This window comes from Trachymyrmex septentrionalis, unplaced genomic scaffold, assembly GCF_001594115.1.
Source record: "Trachymyrmex septentrionalis isolate Tsep2-gDNA-1 unplaced genomic scaffold, Tsep1.0 scaffold18, whole genome shotgun sequence".
Lineage (NCBI taxonomy): Eukaryota > Metazoa > Arthropoda > Insecta > Hymenoptera > Formicidae > Trachymyrmex > Trachymyrmex septentrionalis.
Window position 1 is genome coordinate 162992 of NW_017304969.1, and position 12671 is coordinate 175662.

General features: G+C 39.7%; 1 pseudogene; it reads right to left on the reverse strand.

The window, feature by feature from the left end:
• Window positions 1-5670: 5670 nt before the first annotated feature.
• Window positions 5671-6020, reverse strand: LOC108746588 (annotated as a pseudogene).
• Between the last annotated feature and the right edge of the window lie 6651 nt (window positions 6021-12671).

The following is a 12671-nucleotide window of genomic DNA, read 5'->3' on the forward strand; positions in this document are numbered from 1 at the left end:
GGCACGCTCTTCGTCGTTCACATCTTCTCGGCCCTCTGAGAACATTTTGTATCACCGATAAACGTTGCTTCGGTCCAAGGTAGCTTCACCATATGCCACAGTCAACATTCGGAATGCGTTCGCGCACTTAATTTTGTTTTTCACACAAAATTTGATACAGATTCTTTGATCCATTTTTTGGAATAGGCAAAAATCGAAGACGAGCCAAAACACGTGCAAGCAAAGCAGCTGTCAAAAATTAACTGAACATTCAAAATGGCCGAACTTGTCGGCATAAGTGAGAGACATGAGTACCAACATAACGCCACAAAAAATCGAAAATCGAATATATGTAACCCGCGGAAATTCAAAATTCGCGATACTTTTTTAACAGACCTCGTACAACGATGGGAAGGCTGACCATCAGCACAACGGAAATACACCATTCCGTTTTGCATCCAAACATACTTCACACCCAGCGATCCGGCAGCTCTTTTGGCCTCACGCAGAGTGTGTCAGTCCAATCGCGTGGATCTTTCAAGAATGTTAATCTTGCTTAAAGGTCAGGATGCGAGGATGTCAGGTACAACAAGGTTCTTCCATTAATGGCAAAGAGCAATTCATTCGTTTCTTTTTGAAATTGTGGAGAATTTCATAGTAAGCGGGCGAGAGAAGGAGGAGAGTTATACAAGATTCTGTCCTCTGATTTTCGGTAGAGCGGTGCGAAGCCGCGTGAACAAGCACGAGGTCACGTGTTCACGTGTTAAAATCGTTATCGTATCCTATCGCCGTTTTTGAGGTGGCGAATTATTGTTCGTATAATTTGCGAGAAATATCCTTACGTGGCGTGAGTTCGTGTCATCGAGATTTACGGAATTGATACGCATCGCGTAAAGCATATCGGGGCCTGTGCGAGGCCCAGTTACTGCGTTTGATCGAATCTTATCGTCACGATCTTATCGGCGGGTCCAAACGAAAGTCAGAGACTCATTAAATACCAAGTGTACAAGTATGAAATGCGGATTTGAGAAAACAAATGGCGCATCAATGCAGTGTGTGGTATAAAGATTTGACTGTTATGCCATTTTGAAGTGCCATCAACAAGTGTCAGACGCGCACAAGTGATAAATTGAAAAAATGTTTGCATAGTGTTGTATTGTTGTGTTCGATATGTCGAAATTTATACCAAACTAAGAGCATTCATTTTTTGTTTTCATTTGAAGAAAACTGCTGCTGAATCATACCGATTACTTCGAGAAGCTTATGGTGAACATGCTCCATCGCAAGATACGTGTGAACGATGGTTCCGGCGTTTTAAAAGTGGTGACTTCGATGTTGCAGACAAGGAACACGGAAAACCGCCAAAAAGGTACGAAGATGTGGAATTGCAAGCATTGTTGGACGAAGATGATTCACAAACACAAAAACAACTCGCAGAGCAATTGAGCGTTAGTCAACAAGCTGTTTCCAATCGCCTACGAGAGATGGGAAAGATTCAGAAGACCGGAAGATGGGTACCGCATGAGTTGGACGGCAGGCAGATGGAGAGGCGCAAAAACACATGTGAAATTTTGCTTGCACGATACAAAAGGAAGTCGTTTTTGCATCGTATCGTTAGTGGGGATGAAAAGTGGATTTATTTTGAGAATCCCAAGCGCAAAAAATCATGGGTAGACCCAGGCGCACCATCCACATCGACCGCAAGACCGAATCGCTTTGGCAGAAAGACGATGCTCTGTGTTTGGTGGGACCAGAAGGGTGTGGTCTATTATGAGCTGTTAAAACCTGGTGAAACGGTTAATGCTGGACGCTACCAACAACAATTGATCGATTTGAACCGTTCGCTGCTTGAAAAAAGACCAGAATACCAAAAGAGACAAACACAAAGAGACAACACAAAGTTATTTTTTTTCATGACAATGCTCCATCATATACGGCAAAACCGGTTCGCGACACGTAGGAAGCACTCAGCTGGGAAGTTCTACCCCATGCGGCTTACTCACCAGACTTGGCTCCTTCCGATTACCACTTGTTTGCATAGATGAGTCACGCACTTGTTGAGCAGCGCTTTGGTTCGTACGAAGATGTGAAAAAAATGGCTCGATGAATGGTTCGCGGCAAAGGGGGAAGATTTTTACTGGCGTGGTATCCACAAATTGCCCGAAAGATGGGAAAAATGTGTAACTAGCAATGGAGCATATGGTACTTTGAATAAAGCTCTTTTTATTATTCTTCTGAATTTAATGTGTTTTTTTTAAATCCGCATTTCATACTTGTACACCTGGTATAGTTGTTATTCTTTCTATTACTAATGCTTGTGTGATTTATTGTCGTCACCATTCGCTTCTCCAACCGATCCTCTATCCTCGACCACGAACCGCCCCCTCTGCCATTTCCGAGGCTGAACTACCGGTTACGAGCTCGTCGGCGTTCATAGCTCGTTAGAATATCATATAGAGGAAATATCGCGTAATTTTGAGAAAGAGTGGCACGCTCACTCGTGCCTGGCGCCCAACTATCGTTTCGAGATTTTATGTTGCCCTTAAGAGTGGCCGCGTGAAGACGCTTTTCAGTCGCTTTTTCTTTGAAGTCACTCGCGGTCTGATTGTATAAAAAAATCGTAGCTGCGAACGCGCGACGAAGTTGCGCCACGCCTGTGAGTGCGGTTGCAATGTATTGGATTATATTAATATTTAGACATCAGATGTATTAAGTTGTTTAAAATTATATAATTATTGTTAATTTAAAAACATTATATTAAGCAATCCAAATTAAGTTGAATGGATTTTTGCAGGTTCATAACCATATTTGATCAGATTTGAATTACGGTTTTTTAATCCTGCCCAATTAAATCCACCCAAATATGAAATATTGTACAGTTGAAAAAATTCCACAAGTTTTTCTGTTATTGTGCATGTAATACTGACAGTAATATTTATGTAGTAAATACCATTTGAATTATATAGTACTATTTACTACTTCAAAGTAGTAATTTACCACTTAAATAGTGTACTGTCAATATTACTGCATCCATAGTAATAGAAAAATTTATATTCTTTCAACTGTAGAAGACTATAGAAGACTGTAGAATTCTATTAGAATTCTTTCAACTGTACAATATTTCACATTTGCAGGATTAATAAACTGCAATTTAAATAATCAAATACGGTTATTTTGAACTTACAAAAATTCATATTTAAATATTACTGCGCACATATTACTGGCAATAAGATTTAGGCAGTAATGCATTTCATAGTGCGAAAAAAATCACACACACTAGTAGTATTTCTGTGTAGTTGTCAATAATATTAGATGTAGTAAAAAGTCATCGCGTATTTTTTAGCTCAAAGTTGTATATACAATATCTTCGTCAATAATGAATGAAATTAGAATAATATATCTGTGCGATTTCCAATAATATTTTCAGCAGTTTCCTATAATGTTTCTATGTAATAGTCAGTAATATCTCGGCAGTCCTTCTTTTCCGTAAGGGTTTTCATTATATAAATCATCGTATACGATTCATTTCAGATTCCTAATATCATTAAAGATTACTGATGAGACTCATGTACAAATTATATAAAATTTTTAGGTCGTGGTCCGATTCATGCTAACAACGCTTATGGCCACTTTATGGGTTTATTTTTCAAAATTTTCGATTTCCCAAAAGCTTCATTTTCGGGTACCTTAAGTATGTAGAATTAGTGCATAATGTATGGAGCAGGCATCGCCAATTGAGCGTAAGGTTTTTTTTATAATTTTACTAACAATTGTCAACACAAAACTTTAAACGCGTTTTTCTCGAAACTACGTTTTTCGACCTTTGGACCACGATTTTGGGAGAACTATTTAACCGATCGGGCTGAAATTTTCAGGGGTTGTTCAGAATTTATGTAGTTTTAGCCCCTAGTGGAATTAGAATTTTTCGTTTACTTTTAACCCCTTTTTTAGACGATTTTAGGGGTAAAAAAGGGGTGAAAAAATTCTAAAGTCCGCCATTTTTTTTTTAATGCCCAAATCGTTTCATTCTACTACGGGATATAGCCACTAACATATATTTTAAGAATCTTTTTGGATTTTTTGTTTCAGACGATTAGAACTGGAGATTTCAGGGTCCAAACTTTTTTTTCCACCTTCACTTCAGCCGCCATTTTGAAGCCGCGCATGCGTGAAATCGTTTAAAAAAATTTTTATACAATCTTGAATAAGTGACAAATAAAGTGTAAAAAGTTTGATTAAATTAATTGCATTTTACTACTGAAAAAAAATTCTTGAAAATATGCCGAATAAACCCATAAAGTGGCCTTATGAGCATCGTTTGTCTTCGTTTAACATTTGACAAACAACAAGGATAAAATGATTTTTAAGTGTTGTGATCGTGAATCGGACTGCGGTCTTATATGATCATGTACGTTCATTTAGTAATCTGGATTGATCACATACAACTCTTTTAAAATCTGATACAAGTACAAAAATTTTCAATAGGGCTCGGTAGAAACCTAGTTATTGTTTATCTTTATTATTATTATTAGACAATCATCGAATTTAAAACTAGTTTTGTCGTCTTAATGAAATCTTTCGTAGGTAAAACCGTTTCTTTTTGTATAAAATGCTACCTCTTTTTAATATCGTCAAGTACTAAGTCTAGGTACAGTAAAAAAAAATAATGATATCACATCAGGGATAAAAAAGGATCATCTTGAGTAATTCTGAGTATAATTCTTTAATAATATTATCAGTAAGAAGAAAACTATTACTTACCCTGATAGCAAAGCCTGCGGAGACAGATTTTGAACAGAGCCTGCTATCAATTTTTTGATTGCAGAAAGGCAACAAATTGTACACAGAGTTTGTGCTGTCAGACAATGTCAGCAAACTGCTGTCAAAAATATGATAAAGCCTGCTGACATGCTATGCCAGCAAATTGGAGACAGAAACCAAACAGAATTTGCTGCATAACCTGACGGCAGATTGGCAGCAGAAAGCGAGCAAAATCTATCATTTTCATATACGGCACTGTCACGAGATAGATTTCCTTTTCGTAAAAAAAAACGCCCAAAACTTCTATAAGAATTGGTATGTAAATGGAATAGGCAAATCTCCTAGAGATTTCCTTCTCTCTTTCAGAATGTGCTTTCTGAATCTCCGAATATTTTTTTTACTATTTTATAACTTTCTCATATGTATTTTGAAATGTGAAGCTAATCGATAATAATTTAACAATAAAACTGTATTGATTGTTTCCAGTTTTCACACCAATATATAAATACATAATTATATATAATTATGTATAACCGTTTATACTTGTACGCAAAAGGAGGATGCCCATGGTATAGGGGGGGGGGGGGATCTACCTTAGAGATGTAATCTCTGAAACCCATGAATTCATTTAGAGTATAATGAAATTTATCTCGCAATACCAAATTCCACTTTATTATTGGCAAGGAAAGTTTAAAAAAATCATGTTTAAAGTTTTACCGAAGTGATGACGCGGTGGCGAGAGAGGTAGAGAGCGAGCGAGGCAGCCCGCGGCCCGACACAATACAAATAATCCGCATAAGTTTCGCGAGGTGGCGCATTGGATGCACACGTGGGTTCGCTGCGGTATTTTACGGGACTTTCCTTGCGTCGTTTGCATAGCACTTTTTCGCTCTAATTTGGCCTGCTAGATGGGCTGGCGCGAGTTTGTGTTTATTTTTGCGCTCTTCTCTATCGTGTCTTTTCGTAAATCACATTCTCTCGGTCCCATGTCGAGGGCACCAAACATCGGCATCGGGGCGGGGAGGAGGGGGAGGAATAGAAGCCGCCGTTAAGTCTATAATATCGTGTAATGGCTCTCTCCACTCAATGGAATTGAGTTCTATGCCTTCTCCTTCTTCCTCATCATCTTCCAATTCCGATTCTGATGCGCATTTGGTAGACGCCTCTTCGGACAAGAATATGAACCGAATGTTCACTAATTTGATGGCGGAAGCCGCCGGCAGTAATGGCGGCGGCGATGATGCCTCCTTCCTACCAGCCTCTATCGTTGTTGACGCCATCAATTCGCCGCTTCCTATGGACACTGATAATGAGAAATATGATCGCAAGCGTAGTGCTGAGATAACAGGCGAGGAGATGAGATCGAAGGTCCTGGCCGTCGATTCACTTCACTCTAAGAATAATTTATCGAACAATGTATCTGAAATGAATCCCACTTAGGTGCGTCGGCGTAGGCACCCGCCAAAACGAGGAATGTCTTGATTAATAAAATACTCTAAAAATGACGTTTCCCCTTTCATATATGTATACTTGGACAAGTCTACGCCGATGCATTTTTCTGTACTCTCTCACGTTATTTTTGAATCTATCAGGAGTGATATTCTTCTCATTAAGAGGTTTGGCGCCTCATATAAAGGCTAAGACTGCAGACGCGGCTAATCGTTTGATCTCTAATCCTATCTTTGACAAGAACGGCCTTCGAGCTTTCATTCCATCCTTTAAAGTTCTCCGTATCGGAATTATCAAGGGCATTAATCTAGTCTAGTCTATCTCGCTGGACTGTCTCAAAGAAAATCTAACCTTAATGGTCAAAGTACTTGACGTATAACGCTTAAACAGACGCATAACAATCAACGGCAAGGCCACTTACGTGCTCTCGCGAACAGTCTGTATAAAATTCGAGGACAATCACTCCCGAAGGAAGTGGTTTTATTTAATGCTTTATATAATACAAGATCGATGCATATGGTATATTCCAAAAGCCAAGATTTCTTACGTTTGTTATAGAATTGATCATATCGATCGAGACTGTAAAAGCACCAAGCCAAGATGCCTCTTCTGTGGACTTACTAGAAAGGAAGATCACTCTTGCTCAAGTGATCAGGCGCATGCCAAGTGTATCAATTGCAAGGGGGATTATCTCGCAACTTCGCACACATGCCCTATCATTACTAAGCACAAGACTACCCTCGGCCTGGCCGCGAAGGAAAATATTCCTCTTGTGGAAGCTAGAAAAATAGTTGCTTCCAACAGCTTCCTCCGCCTTCTCACAACACGCTTCTTGATTTTAAAAACTTTTCTTACCTCCAAAGTCATACTTCTGTTTCTTCTTCTTCTGTGCCCAAATCCTACAACTCTCCGTATACTACATCTAGCCTCCCCTCTATGACACCGCTAGCTTCACACAATCACTTCCAACATCTTGACGACTCAAAGGATTCCTTTTCTTCTAACCCTCCTATAAGCTATGCCAAGAAGGCAACGTCGCCGCCTTTGAGACTCGGTCAACCGACTGTTTCGGATCCCTCCTCAGGGAAACCATCCATCCGTAAAATAGAGTCTGTTGCAGGGAAATACAAAATTCTTCCTGCGTCATTTTTTCATTCAACTCAATGTACAAATCAGGATACTCTCAGGATCACCTAGATCTTCTGCTTGCATCCAATGGCCATAATGATACTACGATCACTACGATGCGAAACATTATTACTCACTCAAAGGAGCAAACGACGAAGGGTCCACCACCAACAGAGAAATCAACTTCAAACATAGATATGATCATGCAGAAGATCACAAGCTTCCTCGAGAAGCTCTGGTTAACATTCCTGCCGTTACCGGCATGATATCCCCTATTATTTCTCTACTTCAAAAAATCTCCGAAATTCTATCTATTCTTGGTAATTGCTCCGAATGTAGTACTGACTCTGTAAGGAACCTACATTCCTCCTCTCTTAGTAATGCTGACCAACTAGCAAGATATAGTAATCACCTTCACCCGCAATAAACATTCACAACTTATTAGAATCCTACAATAGAATTGCTGTGGCATTCGTGGCAAACTACCTCAATTACAATATATCAGTCGACAGTTTGACGCTTGCAAGATACCCTGCTTTATCCAACCACGCCATTTTGACTTTCGCCTCTTAAAGTTATTAGAAAGGACTCAGAGAGCTCTGGCCAGAGAGGAATCTGTATCCTGTTAAGGAACAATATCATATTCAGCCATTTGGAAACCTTTCGAATCTACATCATTCTTCGGTAGAAGTATAAGGTGTAGCAATCAATCTCAATGATGAGCAACTAACCGTTATTAATATCTGTCGTCATCTGAACCAACACACACCTCAAGAATGGTTCGACTTTCACAAACTCTTAACAAGTAAGAACTCTCATAATAGGTGATTTTAACGCACATCACACCTCTTGGGGATGCTCCAAATCCGATCGTCCCGGCAGGGCGCTTCTAAGCATGGTAGAGATAAACGAAACCTGCATTACGAATGATGGTAATCCTACGCTCCTCACCCCGCCGGGGTCAAATCTATAATTGACATCACCATTACTTCTGCCGATTTGGCGCCACTATGTGAAATCGCTACGGAAACGGACATCTTTGGCAGTGATCACTTCCCTATTAATATAACCATTGGCGGCTTCTCTTGTCTACGACATGTCTTTCTATACAAATTAATCTTTGATACGGATAAAGCTAACAAATTACACCATTACTATCTACCTTCAAGGAATTTTTTAGCAAAGTCCCTATGGATTCTACTGAGGCATATGAATATTTTGCAGATCACTTACGAAGCCTCGCGAGATTGCTTTTCCCTGAAAGCAACGACTTCCCAGATCAGTCCCGGCTCTCAGTGACAGGAAGAGTTTTCCTTGGTAAATGGAAGAATGCTCCAGGGCCATTCTAAGTCTCAGAAATGCCGCAAAAATATATCAGCAGTGCCCATCTATCGAAAATTTCCTTTCATTCAAAAAAGTAAGAACATCATGCACTAGGATTTTATATAAGGTTAAGAAAAGGCAATAGAAGAAATTGGAATCATTCGACTGTAAGATTCCTACCAGTGACATATGGCGTTTAGTTAAAGCCTTTAGAAGATGTAATCTATCAAAGCTTTCCAGTGTGATTTCAGATGACGACAGGCAGAATAACCTTTTAGAAAAAGCCAAGGGTAAAATTTGTCCTCCTTTCTACCCTACAAATATTGAGAAAAGCTTATCATCAATGATTGCAGAAGATATTCACCACCAGGGAACAGTTTTCAAAGATCTGGGTTCGCCCTTTTCCACCAATGAGTTCAACCTCGCTTTATCACAATCTAGAAAAAATTTCTCTCCGAATCTAGATCAAGTCAACTATGTTATATTATGCTCTGCTTTGTCGGCTAAATACAACATTACTGAATTTATTCAACTGCTTTTTACAGGAGGGAACTATATCATTCTCCTGGAGCTCTCATCATCTTTATTCCGAAAGCGAATAATTCTGGTTTCCGCCCTATCTCATTTCTATCATGTGCCCTCAAAATCTTTAAGAAGATTGTCTATTTAAGGCTGCAATGGCTGGTGGAGTCGCAGGCGATCTTACCACAAGAACAAATGAGATTTAGACCTAATAGGTCGTGCATAAACAGCTTGATTACTCTCATCACAAACAACATCCAAACAAGTTTTCTGGCGAATGAAGTCATCGCGGCAGCTTTCTTGGACATAACTGGCGCTTTTGACAATATGCTTCCTGAAGCAGTTCTCTCTGAGAAAATTGGAATTCCCGCAAGACTTCGTAAATTCATAGAAAACATTATCACTCATAAAAGAGTACACTTTGTCGAGGAGGGTCATCTCAGCGAGGCTTACTCTGTACATAAGCTCTGAACACCTCAAGATTCGACGCTCAGCCCGCTACTTTTCAACATTAGTATTCGCGAAATGGATCTTCAACTACACCCCGGAACTAATTTTTTGCAATATGCGGACGACATTGTGGTCTACTCTTCCTCGAGAAAAATCGAAGAAACTGTTGTCAACCTCCAATCCTCACTTAACATGATTTATTTGTACCTTTCGAATAAAGGCCTAGAGTATCACCAAATCCAAATGGATCTTATTTTCCAACAGAAAGCATTCCCTTAAAGAAGATTCAAGATCTTTATCAACAATCATTTAGTGGAAAGAGTACTTAGCGTGAGGTTTCTGAGCGTTATTTTGGACTGCAGGCTCAAGGGAAAAGATCACTTCAAGCAGGTCATCAAAAAAGGAAAATCACTGATTAACGTCCTATCATCTTTGGCAGCAGTCTGGTGGGATTCCCACCCCCAGCTCTTACTCTCACCATCTATAAAGCCGTTTTTAGGGGATCCATCGAATATGGCTGCCAGATTTTTGTTCTTCAGAATAAGAAATCGCTTCTCTTACAGCTAGAACGACTTCAATACAAGGCGATTAGAATCGCCCTAAGTTACGGACAATCTACATCCATCAACATTATTCTATTTGAAGCCAAGGAACTCTCGCTTAAACTTCGCTTTGCTGTTATGTCTGAAAGATACGTGCTGAAATCTATGTCTAGAAATAATAACCCAGTTATCCGCAGCCTCAGCTCATTGGAAAGGATGGCCTTGTCACTCGAGAAGAGATCAAAAGCTCTCTCAGTATCGCCATCCTTCAAATACTACTTCCTTAATAAAGTTAACGCTCTCAACAACACCTTTCAATCTACTTTTCATCCTGCATTCGAAACTTCCTACTCTGATTTCATTCTCCGACCGGATTATAAGCAAATTATTTCAGATAGCAAGGAGAAAGCTGACTGTGCTATTAAATAGGAATTCTTAGACAACTCCATTGATCTTCGAGACTCATCCATTGCTTTCTAAATAGACGGCTCCAAAATGAAAGAGCAGGGGTACGCAGGGACGGCAGCTTACTCTCTGGACCTCAGAGTCAGTTTCCGATACAGGTTGACCTCAGAGGCTACCGTGTTTACAGCGGAGGCCTGGGCGATCCTACAATCGCTTATTTTAATTCAGGACACTGGTTACTTCAAGGCAGTGATTTTCTTTGACTCTAAGAGCGTTCTGGAATTTATTGGTTCCAATAGACTCATTAATTCTAACTATATCATACACTGGAGGCGTCTCCTCGCTATCTCTTGCAGCAGGGGCATCAAGGTCACTCTTGTCTGGATCCCGGCTCATCGTGGTATTCCGGGTAACGAAATAGCGAATAAGGCGGCCAAAGAGGCCACCTTAGAAGGAAGAAGGGACAACTTTAAACTCCCTACTTCTAATCTGATCCTGGAAGCTAGCAAAAGGTCAGTCTCTCGTTTCAATAAATACTTTGAAGATATTTCAAGGACAACATTACGCTTCGCTTTACGCCAACTCCTCTATGACGTGGTACCAGAAAAAGTCACTCAATCACCAGGAGATTGTCTTGATTAACAGACTTCGTGCCAACCATTACAACTTAAATTTCAGCTTGCATAGGAAAAACATGGTGGATTCTCCGGCTTGTACGTGCGGTGACCCTAGACAGGATGCCAACCATGTAATTTTTTATTGCCCCCTATCCCGTGGCAGATTCGCCCTCCTTGGTAAATTTATCAAGAAAACTTTGCCTCGTTACCCTAATGATATTCCCCCTATGCTTATAGATCCTCAGGTTAAAATCTGCAGACTTCTCCTCTCCTTTTTCAAGTCTCTGCAATTATTGATCTAAGCTCTCCTTTCTGCTTTCCCTCCTCCTTCTCCCTCCTCTCTCCTCGGCGCCCGAATGCGGCTCGGCCAGAATTGGCGCGGCTTGGCTCAGTTCGCCTTGGATGGTGCGTGGGATTTTTTTTGCCGGGTGAGGGGGGGGGACTAACTCTTTCTAATTCTAGTTCTTTTCGTCTCTACGGTTTGATTCCTGTGGAAGGTTGGAGGTGTCTGGAAAACGACTGGCCAAGTTTACCTCGTCAACAAGAACCAGGGCCATTAATTACAAAAGAAGAAGAAGAATAATCCGCACGGCATGCGCACATGATATCACTATGCGGACATTTTGTTATCTGGGCCTAAGCACAATACCAGGTTGACTGAGTGTTGTGATACTTAAAATTAGAGTCAGTTAGATATTCATGATGCTTCTAACTTTTCAACATAGTCTTAATCCTCACCGTGTACATGATCACTTGTGTCCAAGTGATTTAAATTATGAATATTTTTAAAATAATCCGGAAATGAATCATTGATCAAATATTGTAATCCGTGTAATAGAAATATTACAAAAACCACACAAAAAATTTACAGTAACTACGTGTAAATATTACAAGCAATTATGTGATATTTTTGCACTATAATCGGCGGTTTACAGGAAAAGTAGTAAACGTATTACAGAACAAATATTCAAACTATTACAGACCAAGTACTACACAGGCAGTAATATTGTATAATTATATGTAAGATGATTGGGGGAAAGACGCCATATTTAAGCCTTTGTTCTTGAATAACTTCTTAGTGTTATTGAAATAAGTTATAAAAAAATATTATTTATATTCTAGAAACTTTCCTACATTTACAGAAATTTACAAATTTTACGTTTAATATTCCGTATTATTGGAAAAAAATTGATATGGCATATCTTCTGTTGGATAGTTGCTTGTCCAACCAATTGTGGCGCTCGGCAGATCATCGACATGCGAATCACGGCCGATTGATTATCGACGAGTTATGTTTATGTTTATTATTTTGTTCGCCGCTAGGCGCGTATTCATGCCCTACCGGCAGGGTCTCCTTCGTCACTAATTGTTCGCGTGTGTGCACGATGAGTCGTCAAGTCCGCATTGACCGAATAACACTTCTTACAATCTTGTTCTAATATTCTTTTATTCCCAACATCTTCTAAAAGTGCTTTCCCCTATATATATGAATAAG